General features: G+C 45.0%; 1 long non-coding RNA gene and 1 pseudogene across 1 annotated transcript; both read left to right on the top strand.

The window, feature by feature from the left end:
• Positions 1 to 15,092, top strand: part of LOC140002814 (zinc finger CCCH domain-containing protein 11A-like) — a 37,149-nt pseudogene extending 22,057 nt beyond the window's left edge.
• Positions 15,093 to 15,328: 236 nt separating this feature from the next.
• On the top strand, positions 15,329 to 17,670 carry LOC140002788 (uncharacterized). Its single transcript, XR_011810295.1, has 2 exons — positions 15,329 to 15,771; positions 15,937 to 17,670. It is a non-coding gene; the product is annotated as an uncharacterized lncRNA (long non-coding RNA).
• Positions 17,671 to 18,425: the final 755 nt, after the last annotated feature.

Here is an 18,425-nt window from a genome sequence, read left to right as displayed (position 1 = left end):
ACACCCCCAAAACCTTTGGAGAAAAAACAAACAAACAGCGAACAAACAAAAAACCCACCCCCAACCCCCTTTTTTTCCACCTCCAAGTTGAATAAAGAGGAGCTCTTCCTTCAGTACGTGTCCAGATATCTGAGTCTACGTTTTGCTTTAACTCCCACTACGTACTTCTCTTCAATACGCTGTGTTTCCACATACCGCTGCTTTTAGCAATGTTTTTGCCTCAGACGCTAAAAGTTGATCTTTTCCCCAAGTCAGAAAAACCAGAATGGGGCTTCTGGGAACCCTTAGCTGTGACAGCTGTTCATGTCCAACCGAGATTTACGCCTTTATATATATTTAACTGTGAAGGTCTTCTTCTCTCCCGACTAATAACGGGGAGAAGTTTGCCCAAAACTTCGAAGAGCAAAAGTTTTGATGCCAGGAACGCTCCTGCTTCCTCGTTGCCTGTCATTCCCTTTTAAGTATGAAATTTTCCAGTTGCAATGCAATGAGCTGACTGTGGTTCCAGAGGTAAAGATGCATTTAGGATACCAGGTTTTCAACATCGTCTTGAAGTGGATAAGAAGAAACACATTTTTGCCTCAGTGATATGTTTTTTCCTCTCCTTTGCCTGGAGATGCAATGAAAGCTTCCTGTTGTCCGCTCAACACAGGCATCTTCTTCACGGTAGCTTTTTAAATCCAGTGCTAACAACACAGCTCTTTGTTCCCTTCTGTACATCTACTGAAACGCAGATTAGGTGCCAGGCGTAGGTCAGTCTTGGAAAAAGCTGCCACCCCTAACACACTGACGGAAACGTCGGCATTGAGTTGCACCTGGCTCACGATTTGCCAGTGTTTGCCTAGAAAGCTCCATGGTTTATATAGCATAGATAGATCCCGAAACAATTGAGAAAAGTTAGACTTGGAGCACTGTGTCCAGCAGTTCTGGGCTCCCCAGTACAAAAAAGACGGGGGTCTCCTGGAAAGAGTCCAGCGGAGGGCAACAAAGACGATAATGGGGCCTGGAGCATCTCCCCTGTGAGGAAAGGCTGAGAGACCCGGGGCTGTTCAGCCTGGAGAAAAGACTGAGAGGGGATCTCCTCAATGTGTATAAATATCTGAGATGTGGTGGACAGAGGGATTTGGCCAACCTCTTTTCAGTGGTTTGTGGGGACAGGACAAGGGGCAATGGCCACAAAATGGAGCCCAGGAAGCTCCGCACCAACATGTGAAAGAACTTCTTCACGGTGAGGGTGACGGAGCACTGGGACAGGCAGCCCAGGGAGGTTGTGGAGTCTCCTTCTCTGGAGATATTCAAGGCCCATCTGGATGCCTACCTGGGCAACCTGCTCTAAGGAACCTGCTTTGGCAGGGGAGTTGGACCCGATGATCTCTGGAGGTCCCTTCCAACCCCTACAATTCTAACAAAAAGGACTGGTTCATATTCATTCTGGTGCCTCAGTGGTGGAAGACGCTTATTAGACTGGCCTAGAAACCTGAAGTAATGTGTTCAGGAGTGCTAGCTAGTATCCCAAAAACTCAGCCCTGTAGAATGCAGTCACGGGAGAAAGATGACAATGCACTTACAACAGATTAGGAAAAAAGCTAGGAAGCAGAAATGGATATTTTTATGGTGTACTCTTTTGAGCACCTCAGAAGTTCTTGTCACCTGTCTTGTCTGTGATTCCTCAACTTCATGTTCATTATATAAAGGATTTCTCAAAAAGTCATTTTAGAGAACAAGAAAAGCAAACCATATACACAATCCCATTAAAAATGTCAAGCATAGATAAAAAATACCATACGATGGGTGAGCAATGTCTGACGGGTAGGGCTCAGAGGGTTATGGTAAATGGGGCTACATCAGGCTGGTGGCTGGTCACCAGTGGGGTCCCCCAGGGCTCCGTTTTAGGGCCAGTTCTTTTCAATGCTTTTATAAACAATTTGGATGTAGGACTAGAAGGTGTTTTGAGCAAATTTGCTGATGACACTAAACTGGAAGTTGTTGACTGTTGAGGGTGGAAAGGCCTTGCAGAGAGATCTGGACAGATTGGAGAGCTGGGCGATCACCAACTGCATGAAGTTTTACAAGAGCAAGTGCCGGGTCCTGCACCGGGGACGGGGCAACCCTGGTTATATGTACAGACTGGGCGATGAGATGCTGGAGAGCAGCTCTGCAGAGATGGATCTAGGGGGGTCGTGGTTGACAGCAAGTTGAGTATGAGCCAGCAGTGTGCCCTGGCAGCCAGGAGGGCCAACCATACCCTGGGGTGCATCAAGCACAGCACTGCTAATCGGTTGAGGGAGGTGATTGTCCTGCACTGCTCCGCGCTGTGCGGCCTCACCTCGAGCACTGTGTGCAGTTCTGGGCACCACAGTACAAAAAGAACATTAAACTGTTGGAGAGTGTCCAGAGAAGAGCTACGAAGATGGTGAAGGGCCTTGAGGGGAAGACATATGAGGAGCGGCTGAGGGCACTGGGCCCGTGCGGCCTGGAAAGGAGCAGGCTGAGGGGAGACCTCATCGCGGTCTACAGCTTCCTCATGAAAGAATCATAGAAACACAAGGTTGGAAAGGACCCACAAGATCATCTAGTCCAACCATCCTTCTATTACCATTACTACCTATTACTAAAATAGCAGTAAGCACAAATGAAAGCTTAAGAACACTTTCTATTACTATAAAAATAAATAATTTGTAATACATGGTTAGTAATATTTAGCAAACAGTGTGCTACCACCATCACAACGGCCTATTACCCCTTCTAGCTTCAGAGGCATCCTTATACATCCAAAATAGAGAGGAGGATATAAACTATATGGATCTTTCTCAGCAGTGGTTTCACAACAATTAGAAGGAAGAAACAGTTGCTGAGAAGCCACAACAAGCTCAAGTTAATTTCTGGACTTTGAATAATTACTCCTTAAGTTCTCTCTCTCTCCATACAGTAGAGCACGCTCCTGACTAACTTGTACAGTGCACTCTGAATAGGAGAGATTTGTTTGCCTAAGCTAAAGGAAGAAATAGAAAACCAAGAAAGCTACTTAACTTTTAACACTTAAATTAAATGTTAAGTTACAAAAGTTCACAGGCCATGAGATAACATAAATAAATCCCTTCTTGAGCTAAAAGATCTCTTTTTTTTTTTCAGGAGCGGCCTCCCTGAATGTAAATAATCCTCTCACAGGCAGAACAGAGTGTCCGTTCTAACTCTTTATCAGATGTGGAAGAAGAGATCGAGATGACCAGTGCCTAAAAAAAAGAGGCACTCTCTTTTCAAGGCAGACTGATCGGCACAACAAATTTCATCTGTTCTCAAGCACAAGCAACTCTAAGATAAATGGGTTCAAGGATCTTCAATGTGAAGAGTGAATATCCAAGCGTATACTGGGAACACCTGACTTGGACCATGGACGCCTCACACAGATTTCTGAGGAGTTCGGACAACTCCAAAATCATCTTTTACAGGAAGAGACCAGAGAATTTGACTCAGTGTAAAACTGGCACAGGCAGAAATCTCCCCAATTACAGATGCTCAAGCGCATTAGTTAAAAAGAGATTAGAGTGTGACTAGAGAGAAGTCTCAAACTCTTGTTATATACTTAAATTTCTCTCCAAGGATGGAACAACTGCTATCACCGTGCATGACTGGCTGTAGAGGGAGAGAGCGAGTGAAAGACTTAGAAAAGCACCTTCCCTTCGTAGTCCTCCCGCTCCCAAAATGGTTCCCAAGGAAAACTACTGACAGACTAAGGTTAACTGCTTTGAAAGGGCTGTGTGGGTGGACCCATTGTCTTCAAGTTCAAGTTTTTTCCTGCAGAAACTGCCAACAGTTATGCCAAATATAACAATTGTTTTGCAAGGTGGATAAACGTCTTCCAGACTGAAAGGGAGAAGTCGTACTGTTGTTGTCTGTGCACAGACAGCTAAGCAGTGAAGAGCAATGCTAAACAACCACGATACCCCAGAACACACAAGTACTGCGTAACAGTGACAGAAAGTGCTAGAATTCAAAACAAAAATTACCTCCACCATATCGGTTTTGTCGTAGTCTTCTCTCTGGTTGTAAATACACTGATTAATGACGCCATATACTTTTTCCAGGTGATAAATGTCAAATCCCTTCGTTATCTCAGTGACAAAGCATAACAATTTCTGAAGACAACAATGGAGCAAAACAACAACTTTAGAATAGTACAAGATCCTTTGAATACGCTCTATATGTTTTCGGAGGTTGAACAGTAACAATACAAGTGAGAGCCTACTTTTTCTTACGCTATTAAATAAAATGTGACACTTCAGAGAACAGATTAAATATCCCATGAGATTTCAGCAGGGAAAATGAGTTATTTTTTCATATTTCAGAGAAAGGAAAGGCTGAAATTTTGGACAATCTTTTACTACTAACCAATCTATCACATCAATGGTTGTAATTGCAAGTCGACTGCTCCCAAAGCAGTAGGGAATGACACGATCCTCTTTGTAGGACAGCTGCTGCCACAGCAAAGCCACTGTTGCATTTCATTAGAGAAGCATTGCAGCAGCGCGGGGCACTGTAAAAAGGCTGCAGATCTTGTAGATACAGCTGTGCCAGCTGGAAAAGGAAGCACCCTTAGGTGATTACCTTTACCCACGTGTGCCATGCCTACAACTCTGCTGGCAGAACAGATTGCTCAAACGCCCAGAGCAAAGGTGGATTAGTTTGCTCAATCCTACCTTTAAATTCAGGGGTGGGTAAATAGCAAAGCGACTGCTTGTAGCAATCACCTCTCTCTCACACAGTCATTTCTATTACCAAAGATGCAGAGATGATAATCTCTGGCACAGCAACAGTGACAAGCTAGTGGCAGCACCTTCTTCCACTGCCACAGCTGTCCATTACCTGTGTGAGCCTGCAAGCATGTAGCTTTAGGGAGCAGCCATACCAAATGGAAATACTACTGCCCCCTGGAAATAATGCCGCTTATCATCTTATCAGCAAACTCTGCCTCCCTCATGTATATATATATATATACATACACACACACAATATAAGAAATTCTAATACTGCACTTTCAAGGAATTTCAGAAAAGTAGTCACTTCTCCATGGCTAGCTAGTTTACGTCAACCTGCTAACTTCAGGTTTAATATCATCACTGCAAGAAATAAAGATCCTTTTCAGGTTCTTAATACATCAAAGCATGAAGAAAAATCCCCAAATAAAAGCCCTCAAACCCATCATAAGAATTATGAATCATTAAAATGATATCCATAATAGTACTAGCAGGTTGTCAGTGTGGTATTTTAAAATTCAGCAAGGCCTTTTGTCTTAAAAATTAGGCAAAGAATCTGTCTCCTAAACTACAGATGACCAGAAGCAAATGGTAGCCTACAGAAATCTCCATGAGGTGTGGAAACTAAACAGTCACAGTGCATTACAGGCTGAATTATTTCACTATCTGTATGTCCTTCCAATTAATTGTTTTAATTGGCATTGGTTAACAATGGGCTTAATTTGTAATTTTACATGACGCAGGAATATGTCCTATTTGAGCATTAAAAAAAAGGTGAAATTAGACATACTTTGAGCTCATAGCGATCCACAATAACTATGTAGTCTGTCTCCGTAGGGACTTGTACAGTGTTCTCATCACTTATCTGTTGTTGGTCTTCTTCCCAAGAACGTTCAGGAGTCACCGCTTGAAATGCCCAGGAATCTGGAAGGACACAGATTTCTTCAGTCAGGTTTTCTGTTTATCTAGAATACAGTCTCAGTGAAGTATCCTGTACCTGCCAAACAGTCTCTTTCTACAAATACAGAGACAGAATTGTTATCGTCTTCACTGAGAAATACTTGGCTTCTCCCTTCTTTCTAGCTAAAGTCACTGCTCCATAAAAATTAGAAACTAAGACAAAAAAAGCAAACAAAAATACCCACAAACAAACCAAAAGCACTAATGAAAAGCTTAATAGTGGAAAAAAATAGTCATGTTGCCAATTCAGGGCTCAGAGTCTCAGAGCGCGTGGTGAAAGGTGACCCCCAGCTGGCTGCTGGAGGAAGCTGAGGCAGCGTTCAGCTCTAACCTTTGCCTTCTTGGCTGGCATCTTTGCACTCCTGCTGTCAGTGGGTGTTGAGTGTCCTTCCTCCCAGCCTCAGAACGTGCCCTCAGATGTAGGCAGCGTTTAGCAGCTAGAATTCACTCCAATATAAAGAGTACAAATCATGCGTTTTCTGCTTTTGCTTTGGAACTCTTAGCTTGAGGTTTTCCTGCAGGCCATGAGGTTTCTTGCAGCAGCAGGGATGAGTTCTGTTAGCAAGAGGCTGTTCTGTGCTTCGACTGTGGGAAGATGAATGGTTACCTGTGCACCGTGAAATAGAACTTGACACCTAGCACACCGCACTTGCAGCCTGTGGGGTGCTTTAACAAGCAGGTAAATCAGCAGAGGCTGTTTTGCAGCCGGGGTGATGCTGGGTGATTAAAAAGCAGGGGCAGAACAAGGAGTTTCTAGTGTTTGTTCTTGCTTGTCATCCGACTCTCCACTTCCACTGTTCGTTAGAAAAAAAAAACAAAAAACAAAAAACAAGGGGTAAGCATCTTAATATCTTTATTGTAAATGGAAGGCACAAAACAGACCAGCAACAGAGACTGTCCAAGAGAAATACTTGGTGCTTTATAAACAAACAAGGAAGTACCCTTAGGTGGGTGTGATAATCCTTCTCTAACGCGTTTTTGGAGTGCAAAAATAGATTTGTTTCTTTCTTGCTCTTCTCTCCAGGACAAAGGCAGAATAGCCAACTGCAAAGTTAGACCAGGGAGGTCAGTTTGTTCCATACTGAGAAAGACAAGCCTGTAAAACAAACTAGACAGATTTTCTTTGTGTTATTTGTCTTCCTTCAGCAAAGGCAAAGCTTATGCCACTTGTTGGTGTGTATTTCCAGAATTTGGGAAAAAGGCTTTGCTCTCTTTGAGAGACTGATAACTTGATTTGATTAACTGAAGACAGCTGGAAAACTGTTGGTTCCTCATTATTTTTCACTTGTTACTTTCTTTAGGGTTACTTTTCAAAAGAAGATTTCCCTGCTCACAAGCCAGTAGAAGACTTTCAGCCCAAGCAAGGGTGAAGACAGCTCTCTCCAAGAGCAGAGGAAGTCCCTGTGGAGAGAACCCGAGCTTGTTAGCAGAACTCGTCGTCATGTCTAAACAAGGAGACGATTGCTACTTCTATTTCTATTCTACCTGTACCAAGGTATGGCTGGCTTTCCTTTGCTTTGCTTTTTTTCCCCATTTTTTTCAGGAAGGAGTAGATTAGGAGGAGGAAGCACACTGGTCTTTGGTTAACTTGAGAACCAGATAGATTCTGAATTCAGTTGTAGCAACATTAGGCAGCAGCATGGCCATTTTTGAGGCTGTACTCTATTTTCCTTGTTGGTTTCCTTTTGGTTCCAGGGAGACAAATGTGCCTACCGCCACTGCGAAGCTGCTCTGGGCAATGAGACGGTCTGCAAGCTGTGGCAGGAGGGTCGTTGTTTCAGGAATGTCTGCCGATTCAGACACATGGAAATTGACGTGAGTGCCTAACGATGTGTTCTCAAAATCAATCAACAAAAGCATTTTTCAGTGCCGTAGGTGTACTGATTGTGCTTTTGCAGGATAGATTCGTTTGCTTCAAAATCATACTGGTTTCTGTTACCAAGAGAGGGGGTGGGAGGAAGCAGAGGGAAATAAAATCAATGCCTTAGGTGTGTCTTAGCAAGATATATATATATATATATATATATTTATTAGATGCTGACAGTTTTCTCAACAGATGCAGAATAGCTGTTAAATAGACTGCTAAAACCTGCTGGAGCAGGGGGGTAATAAACAGGCTGTTCTATCGTCATGGGAGCAGGCTTGATAATGAACTCTCAGGTCTCTTCTGACCCACAGTCCTTCCGATAACGCTGTTCTAGCTGCCTGGGGTAGGAAGTGGGGAAAGTTAAAGGTGCAGAAGAACTATGTCTCCAAGAAGTAGTTCTAGACAGGGTTAACCTAGGCAATTTCAGATGTTCTTTTTCCCTCTGAATAATGCTAGTATAATCCTAGGTGTATTAGTTTAAGCCACCCTCAACTGATGCCTGAGAGTGCCTGTCTTCTCAAACTGAATGATGACAAATCTAAATGTGCATAGTGGTTGCAGCTTATGCAAACTTTGTGAATATGCCCAGAAATACTCCACTTAACTGAGAAACTGACCTTTGGAATGATGTTTCAGCACTGCGTTGTGACAGCTGTCGTGATCTGGAGCTGTGCATCTCTTTGCAAGCCTCAGGTGCATGTTATCACGAGCTTTTCTTTCTTTCTGTCTTCAGAAAAAGCGCAGTGAGATTCCTTGCTACTGGGAGAAGCAGCCGGGAGGCTGTCAGAAAGCCAACTGTGCTTTTCATCATGCAAAGGGACGTTACATCGATGGACAATTCTTCCCACCAAGCAAGAGTGAGTTTAGGTCCTTTTTCTTTAAGCACTGAAGAATTAATTTGGAGTATTACTTAGTGGGTGCCAATCCTGTAGGGGGCATCAGGTAACTGTTCATTTGTGAGTGCAGGAAAAGGTCTGCAGTCATAGGTGTACTGCACCGAGTGTACTGCTGGTGTTTGTTTTCTGCTTTCGTGCTCAGCTTCTCTTGGCTTTGTGTGATGTTTGCCTTGCAGTTTGCTTCCTGTTGTTTCATCTTTTGCTGGGTGGTAGGGAGATGTGTTGTTGTTCGAAGGGAAGTCATTGTTCCCGGTGTAAACAGTGATGGGGTGGGCAAAAGGAGATGCTGAATTTGTTGTCTGTGCGGGTTATCTGCCTTTCCTACCATCTCTTTGCATTGTGGTCAAAGTTTTAAACTGCCATATTACCGATGATCCTCCTCTTCCTCTAGCTACACTGCCAAGTCCGCCTGAGTCCGCGGACGATGATTTGAAAGTGGCTCAGATGTCACTGCAGCAAAAGAAACTTTCTGTCCAGTCAAATCCCTCTCCACAGCTAAGGGGGTGACGAAAGTGGAAAACTCTGAAAATGTCCCAAGCCCTACACACCCTCCAGTTGTAATCAATGCTGCAGATGATGATGAAGATGATGATGGTGAGCACGTTATGGTTCTTGGAAGGAATTTGTGCTGTAAATGAATGTGTAGATCTTTGGTTCTTGAAGGAATTCATGCTGTAAATGAATGTGTTAAATCTTTGGTTCTTGAAGGAATCTGTGCTGTAAATGAATGTAGAAATCACAGATGACCTGAGGTCTGACTAGCGATAGGGCAGGCAGTCTGGCCAGGTCACTGGTGGCTTTGTCTGGCAGTCAGTGGACAGAACCTGAAACGTTGGAGGAAAGCTTAGAACCACTCCTGGCTTTAGCTGGTCTGTTGTGTAAAGTTCTGTGTGAAACTAGGAAGGAAATTTCTTTTTTCTGTCTGAAGAGCAATGTGTTGTGTAGTAGTTAAATCTGCAGAGAGAATCTAGAGTCCTAGATGTTTTGTCCTAGTGTATTCTACTTAGGAGTTTATCAGGTCAGTGTAGCTCTTTAAAAAACAAAACAAAACAAAAGAGCGACAAAGTTTTTTATATGAAGCATGGGCTGAAGTGTCACTGCATGAGCTACGTAATCATGAACAATCTGGTCTATGCATAACTGAATAGATTTTTCCCCTTCAGACCAGCTTTCTGAGGAGGGAGAAGAAACTAGAACTCCCGTCCAGCAACCAGCTGCGAAAGGCAAAAATGGATTACGGGTGATTTCCACTCGCAAAGGCAGTTCTACTGCTACTAAACAAGGTATTCCAGCACCTTAGTAGGATAAATCAGAAGAACTTGACAGTTAACTCAAAAGCAGTGTGGTGTAAAAACACAACAAAATGTAGGGGTGCTGAATGGACTCGGTTATTTCCATGATCTCATTTCTGCCATTCATACCATCACGTGCCCATTGGGTCAGAAAGGTGAACTCCTTTTCTTTACTTTTGGAGAACAAAACAGGGCCACAGCGTGGAGTTGAAATGGCTGCACGTGCAGCCTTGCAACCACTGTTGATAAACCATGTCTAACGATAGAGGGATCTAATATGGTGTAAATGGATTAAAATTAAAACTACATTTTTAAGCCTGAAGGATGATAGGGGGGGCAAAATGCCCTTGGTTCTCTGGCTCTTTCACTTGTGAGGAGTGTTGACAGGCTTTATTCTAAATACTTCAGAAAGTTCCTGAGCGCTAAGAAGCCTGAGGACCTGTGGTCCCTCAGTTAGTGCCTCTAAGCCAGTCTCATGAACTGTTTCCTGTTTTCAGAGGGCAATCTGAATTTTGGAATAAAAACACTTGAGGAAATCAAATCTCAGAAGATGAAGGAAAAAAATAAGAGACATGGTGGTGAGTTAATATTCCCTACTTTCTTATCCTGGTCACGGCAGGTGATGGTGCCTGGGAGCTGCTTGAGGGACAGACTTCCATTTTTAGCTGGGGGCATCAAGCAACCTGATTCTCAGCCAGCTGGTATTCTAAATGGGAGTTCAAAGGGCAACCAAAGGCAAATTAGTCACCTCTCTTATTTACATGCTCTGCTTGCTGTATTTTGGACAGTAACAAATAATTTAAAGTTTTTTGGTTTTTGTGATAGTTTTTTATGTTGGATAAACTTCCTTATGTTTTGGTTGCTCTGAACAGAAGGTTCTTCAAGATCTTCTCTTCGTCCCGTTGATTCTATGATTTTTCCTGCTCCAGAAAAGGAAAACGTCCGGACAGTGGTGAGAACTGTGACACTGTCTTCCAGGAAAGGTAATAGTGAATGCTTTTGTTTTGATTTCATTACTCCCAAACTGGAGGGTTAAGCAATAATTAAAACAATTCACCCATGTTAGCCTTCTGGTGCTGCCTTCTGTTCAAAACGTGCTTTTATGCTTAAAGTCCCTGGTTGTACTGGCAAGATTTGGTGCTCAGGTTAAGTGCAGTGGCAGGAGAAAAAAAAAAAGTGTCAGTATGCAAATAGGGGGGTAACTGAAAAACAGAAGAGTAACGAGAAGAAAGAGCTGTAGAAGACAGTGCTATATAAGAAGCAATTTCTGAAGCATTAAAGAGGCTGACAGTGGCAGGTGTGGACACAGTATGACAGGAGTTTGTGTATACATTGTTTAGAGCTGTGCAAATGCCTTTGAAAGGGAAAAAAGTGTGGAAGTACTTTTACTCGTAGACATTCACCTTCGAAAGGACTATTTGTCAGCATTTGTACCTAATAATATTCTGCTTGCTTATGCAGCTTTGTTCTGCACAAAGTATAGCTGTCAAGCAGACTCAGATTCACTCTCTACTATCTCAGCTGGAATTTGAAGCAAGCACTGAGACTATTAATATTTTTTTTCTATGTTAATTATAGTTAAAATATGAGTTTATGTGGTTTAGCTGTCAAAACAGTGTCTGACATGGTGGAGATGGGCTAACAGGATAATATTTCTGTTGGCTACTGGTTTCTGTGAAATAGAAAAAAAAAATCCCTTTTGTTTTAGGGGAGGAACCTGTGGTTCGACTAGATCTTGCTGATAGACAAGGAAAACAGAAAGCCTCCGCGGGTAAGAACTTTTTATGAGCTGTTACGTAGGTGCTGCCTTCTATATATGACTGCATTAAAGAGTATTTTTGATGTATGAAAGGCAAATACGTTGCAGTGGAGATCTGTGTTGACTGCAGAAATGGCCAAAAAAAAAAATCATTTATCAGCTGAAAGGCAATTCTATGAAAATATGCTTGAAAAATAGAAGCTTATTGTTGACTGTTCTCAAAGCTTCCTGCAAAGAAAAGTTCTTACAATATTCCTTGTTTTCTCTGAAGACGATGTAAGCACCCTTCCAGTGAAGCGCCGCCTTGCTGAAAGGCTGGGGAAGAAGGTAGAGGCTCCGGGAAATGCTGACAAAGCACCCAAGAGAGATCCAGGTACTAAACAGGCATCTGGATTGGATTCCTGGGTTTTGTATTTAGTCTTTCTGTTTGTCCTTTTCCAGTGATGTTTCTTTTTGCATGTTGGCTGAGGTGGTAATCACTGGGATTCAAAGTTCCCTTTCCTGTCTTGTTTTGCAATGTGAACCTGAAGTTGACATTCTGCAGCCTCCCTAATTCGTTCTTGAATTGAACTGTTTTGCAGTTCAAGTTGCCAAGTCTCTGAAGGACAGGCTGGGATTACCTCCTAAACAGACCAGTACTGAGAGAGGTAACAGCTAGATATTAAATATGCTTTCTCCTCCTTCCTTTCCATGAACTTGGACTGCTTTCATCCATCCCTAAAAACTAATTGAAACGAAAACAAAGAACTGATGCCTCTTGCTTGAGTGCTGAAGCTCTTCTGACAGCCACTATCAGAAATCTGGCTCTAGGTGTGTGTTTCTTTTCTACTTGTGCCTTGTCAAGGTTTTTAGCTGCTTCTGTGAACCGTTCCGTACAATTAGAATAGAACCACTGCCAGGAGCAGGAATTTGAAATGCAGTCTGAAAAAGTACTAAAGTAAAGCAGCATTTCTGTGTAGCAGTTCTCTCTGGATAGGGCTGGTCTTCAAAATACAAGTGGCTCAGAGGAGGAGGAGAATGTTGTTCTAAGGATATTGTTCTAAGATGCATTATTGGGAACACTCAAGATTAGTTTTCCTTAGTGCTCTGACAAATGTTGGAGACTGAAACTATTGCTGGACTCTCTTTAAATGTTGGTGCTTCTCCTCATTTCTTGATGATGACAGGGAAGGCTGCTAAGCCGATGGGAGAGATCCATGTGAAAACACTGGAGGAAATCCGTCGTGAGAAAGCTCTTCAGAGACGCGAAACTCAAGCCAAAGCCGAGGCTGAAGGGCATGGTAAAACTGAAGATTCCAGCGCAGGGGCAAGACCTGCTCGTGCAGCTCCCTCAGCACAACCCGGACCTGCCCCAGCAGAGCAGAAATCTTTATGGAGCACAAAACTAACAGGTGCTCCATAAACAGATGCTTTAATGCCTGCCCCAGTGAGGTGCTTCCCATCTTGAGCAAGTTCAGTTTGCTCAGGATCTGCTTCATGGATAATTGCTGAATGGATTGCACATTGTAGCCTTTCTCTCTCTCTCTCATGGGGCACAAGGAAATAAATGCACATTGGAAACAAGTACCCAGCTTTCTTTATTTCTGCCGTTGACCAAACTTTTTTTGGTCTTCTTTTTTCAGGTGCTTTAAAAAAAGAAAAGAAGGCAGTGGAATTGAACCAGCCTTGTCCTAAACTTTCCTCTGTACCTGATGTACAGGTGAGTCCTCTGTGAAGACACACATACATTCGTACAATTTCTGATCATTCTGACAAGTTTGGTTACTCACCGTGTGCCACCCTCTTGAGTGTGTTCTTACCCTTCAGCACCTGGTAGGAGCTGCAGTGCAGTCTAAATCCTATCGCCAGCAGCATTTCCAGACAACTCTGTACTCCTCAAACTTGGAATCAGTCTGTTTATACCACAGCAACAAAGAAACCCTGTTAGCACCAGCTGAAATCTACACAGTTAACGTGGAGGGAATTCTTTTTGTTCTTACTGACTTGATCTGTCAGACATGAAGGATTTAATGCAGAAGGCCAGAGTTCTGTGTTCAAGGAAATCAATCTGTCAGTGGATACTGTCTAGGGGAACTTGTATGACTTTCTGCTGCTTAAAAAGAATGGGATAAATAGATGTACAGCAGAACACCCTAGCTGTTTAAAGAAGCTTGCCATAGTGGATATTGCAGATATGTGAGACTGTGTCCATAGTAAAGCATGGCTCTTGTTACAGGCAGAATTTTAGGGAAAAAAAAACACAACAGTAACCTGAACGATATTAATATGCTGTTCCACATCAAGACCATTTTGGAGGGATTGCTGATCAGATTTTCTTAACGAAATCTCCACGGATTATTTTTTTTTTTGTGTCCTATTCATGCACTACTTTTCTTTCCTTCTAGCCCACTCAGCAGAGTGGAACTCGTAAATGTCCAGAGAAGAGCTTTGAAGAGAGACGGTGGGAGAAGTGGCAACAGCGAGAACAACAAGAGAAGCTTGGGAAGGAGGAAGCTGCTGTCAAATCTACTGCTGGCTTCTTTCATACTGAACCAGCAGGGAAAGTGGCAGCTCAATTTCAGGGCCGGGAAGCTAAAAGTAAGTGTTGAAGGTTAAGAGTTACTTAGGTTGTCTTCTGAAATACAGACAGAAGATGACAGTTCTCATGCTGTAACTCTGGCTGGGTGCATTTTGCCACGCAATGCTACGAAGCGAAGTGTGGACTTTCTTTTTCTTAGTTTGTTTCTTTTCCGGCCAGCCAGATGTTAGGTAAGGAACGGGAGACTAGAAAATGACACTACAAATTTGGACTTTGTAGAACAACTTAACTGTGGGACATCACTGCAAGGAAGAGGAAGCTGGTACAACAGTTGCATACGCTCTTGTCCTACTCTAACTGCTGCTTTTCCCTTTCCTAGAGGGAGCAGGACTTGAAATATAAAAGCTGTCTATATTTGTGAACCTAGCTTGCACTTAGGATTGCTATGTGTCTGAGGTTTCCCTTGTCCTGGATTCTTATTTACTGTAGCTATTCGGTTTCTTGGTTCCTTTGTATGGATTATTGGTAGACAGAGTTTACTATGTGGAAAACATTCCTGAGAATCCAGGCAATGGCGGTGCAATTCTGCTGGCCAAATGCATTTAACTGTGTAGAAGGACTGTGGAAATGATGAAGAGAACCTGGATTTTTCCTGAGGCAGAGCAAGACTGTATCAGTTCTCTCTTCCTTTTACTCTAGCCAACTTGATGACATCTGCGAAGCCTTCGGGTGGGAAAGTCACTTTCCCCAAGAAGAAGGCATTGAAACGTAAGGCACCTGGGAGTTATCCCTCTGCCATAGCAGCTGTGGAACTCCGGACTGCCTTGGATGCTGACATGATGGGACCTCCAGCCAAAAAAGCAGCCATGGTAAGGCCAGGGGCTAACGCAGAGATGGATCCCTTGTTAAATTCCTACCCTCCTCTAGGAGAAAAGGTGGAAAAGGCAAACGTTCTGCAGGCCTTCTGTTTCCTTGGAAATCCAGTAGCTGTCTACAGGATGCTTGTAGAACCCTTCTGTATTTATGAGCTGAATGGCACTCTTTAACCGGTACTCTGATGCTGTGATTTCTCTGGTGGGGGGGATTTTGTCCATGAATGCCATGTTCTTAAAAGACACAAGATCATGAGTAACCTCCAGGTGAATGTGAACTTTCTTCAGGAGCACCTTGGTTTTGCATTTTGGCCACGGCTCCGCAATGCCAGAGGAGAAGCAGTGTGGAAGAAAAAGCTATTAAGGAATCTTTTACCCATGTGTCATAAATACTGTTTTGCTGCTTTCTAGGGTGTTTCAGACGTGCCGGAGCTCGTCCCAGCCATCAGACTTGAAGAAAATGCCCAAAACAGGTGACAACCCCAACTTGTTCTTTTTCTTAATCAGTGTATATCCCCAGGGAAACATAAGTTCTGTCACATGTGGGGAAAAAAGGAGGGTTCTGAGATAATTAAAGCCCAAATCCATCAAAGGAATAAGTCACCTGAAACCACTTTCTAGCAGCTAGCAGGATTGCTTAATTAGGCTTTCTTTAAATGCTGCAAGTCAGCACAGCTTTCCAGTGACTTCTTGGGTTGTCTGAATACCTGAACGAGGAGGAGGTGAAGTTCTACTTCCTCGGGAGGTGATAGATGAGGAGTAGTGTCCTCTGCCTTTTGGTCCTCAAGAATGCCACCTCAACTCCAGGTGCCCTGGCTTCACAGATAAAGCCCCAGACTGAAAAATGTACCTGGTAACACATCGGGCTCTAAATGTAGCCCTGGGTTGATTGATAACAATCCCTGTGTAAGATTGAAGCGTAGGAGGGCTTGCCTACAGTTTTAAGAGCCGGTTTGCAGAAAAGGGATTTCCCGTTAAGAAATGGCATATCCTGATTGTTCTTTCTTGCTCTCCCAAGACCTGAAGTGCGTCTTGGAAGCCCGGCAAGACTAGAGGAGCAGATGGAGATCGATCTCGAGACCTCGACCTCAGCTTCTTCCCAGCTAGAAGAGGCACGGACACGCCGGCTGAGTTCCACAGGGAACGCGCCCTTATCTGCGGATGAAGATTTGGAGAAGCTACTTTGGGAAATCTCAGGAGGCAGACTGGAAGCCGAGATTGACTTAGACCTAGGGAAGGACGAGGATGAGCTCCTCCTTGAACTCTCCGAGATGATTGACAGTTGAACTGCGTAGTCCTATGGTATATTTAAAAAAAAAAAAAATTGAAACTGTTCTTCTTGTTGGATACCCCGAGGTGATCCTTTTTCTAACTGAGGCTTTGCAATGAGACTTAAAGCACAGTCCGAACGGGTAGAAATTGGCAGGATCTGCACTCAGTTGTCCTAAATTTCCCTGCTGGTCAGAGTTAAGGGCTTGTGCATCCGTTCTGTAACTATAGGTGGCTACCTTCGCTATTGAGAGGACAAAGCACTTCTTTCGGCACAGAAAGATCTCCATTGGCACGCCACGGTGGCTGCAAATCGATCTTCTGATGGAGCGATGCTCTGAAGGCTTAAACGTAAAGCTTCTTCCTTCCTCCCCCCTTGGCACAACTCGATGTTGGGCACATTGTGAAGCTTCGGTGTTCTGATTTCTCGGACAGTTGATAGCCAAATCCTGGAGTTACTATGTCAACTCTTGACTTTTACTCGTGTATGCCATTGTTTTGACTGTACCCGTGTCAGATGATGAAGCTGTAGGGGTGTGAGGGAGCAGAATCGTTATTCCAGTGTGTTGTGGACCAAGCTTGCTGCCAGGACTGGGGGTGGGGGTCATCCCACCCAGCCTTACTTTCAGTTATCAGGGATGATCAAATGGTGAAAAGCAGCAGCTCTGCCATGCGGCTCCGCTACCCCCACTCCCTTCTCTTGTGCTGTACCAAAGTTCCCCCAGGCTTTGGTTGGTGCTTTTTGCTGGTGTGAGGACTCCGGGGCGAGAAGTCGGGACTCTGCCGCAGTCTGAAAGGGTAACCCCTCCTTTTTAGTGGCTTTTTCTTGCTTACACATTAATCTTACAGACCAGGCTGCCACTTACAAGGAACAAACCCCTATTTTTAGGGTCACAATTTTATTATAACCTTATTATTGCCACATCAGGGCCCAGGGACCATCTCTGGAACCGGGAGCAGGGCCTCTGTGGCAGGTCCTGTCCCAACGGACACAACGGACCTGGTTCCCTGCAATGCGGACTTCTTAGATGGCGAGGCCTTATTGGAGAGGAACAGCCCTCCTTTCAAATTCCCAAATCCTCATGCTAGGAGATGAGGCCTGAATGTTAGAGTCCAAAGCCTCCTCTTTGGGTCCAAACACCCATCTGGAGGGATCAAAGCATCACTTTAGGATCCAGACAGAGGAAGCGGGCTGCGCTGTGCATGATTTTTAGGCCCCAGCATCACATATTAGGGCAGAAAGCCTCTTCCTTGGACTCTAAAGCCTTGTTTGAAAGGATAATTCCTCCTTTTTAGTGGCTAATGATTTCTTGTATCCCCCTAACTCCCTCTCTCAGCCATCCAACCCGCAGGGCTCAGGACTTGTTGATGCTCTAAGGAAAAGCCTGAGGAGACAGAGAGCTGTGTGTCCAGCCCACAGGGCGCCGGACAACAGGCTGGCCAGGACAAGGAGACAAAGAACAGGCAGGCAAACTGCGCGAAAGAAGCAGGAAAGCTGGAGGAAGAGGTTCTGCCTCTGTTCTGCTGCTGGCTGGAAAGCGGATCTGAGAAGGGACAGCCTCGTTCGCAGCTGCTCGGAAGAGAGCCCCAGCTCGTGTCTGGAATGCTCTGGTGTCCCCAAGGCTGCCAGCACTGGGAACAGCCTGTTTATGGCGGTGCCTCCCCTTTCCTGGTCTCGCAGAGAAAGGGAAGCCCATGCAGGACCCCGTTGGGAAGGCCTGCAATGCCATGGGAGGGCCTGCGTGCTGGAGCAGGGCAAGAGAGCGGGGACAAGCGGCAGAAGAGGCTGGAGAGGGGGGAAAGGTGTCCGCAGGTTGCTTGTAGCTTCTCCCTCCCCTGGCCACTTAGCGCGAGGCGAAGCACAGCCTGGACACTGGCGATTCGGGTGCAGAGCTTTACTCAGAAAAGCTGCCGGACGGCTGCCAGTCCTCACCCCCCCGCTGCCCTGCACGCCGGGGGGGCCGCCCCCAGCCCTGGCAGGAGGGCCGGGACGGTGGTGGGGGCCGGGGGGGTGGTATCCACGGGGGCTGGAGGGCGCTGGGCCGGTCGCGCTGCAGCCGGCTGGGGTGCGCTCGTCCAGGCCCGGGTGGCGGCCGCTGGCACTGGGCCCGTCTCGGTGCCCGGGCTTCTGGGGCTGCGGAGAGGCGCCTGCGGAGAGAGGAGGCTGGGCAGCACCCGGCGGCCGCGCCGCAGCACCTCACCGGCGGTGCTGCAAGGCCAGCGGCAGCCGGCCGACGG

Source organism: Anas platyrhynchos, chromosome 6 (assembly GCF_047663525.1).
Source record: "Anas platyrhynchos isolate ZD024472 breed Pekin duck chromosome 6, IASCAAS_PekinDuck_T2T, whole genome shotgun sequence".
Taxonomy (NCBI): Eukaryota; Metazoa; Chordata; class Aves; order Anseriformes; family Anatidae; genus Anas; species Anas platyrhynchos.
This window is presented reverse-complemented; position numbering and strand designations above follow the sequence as displayed.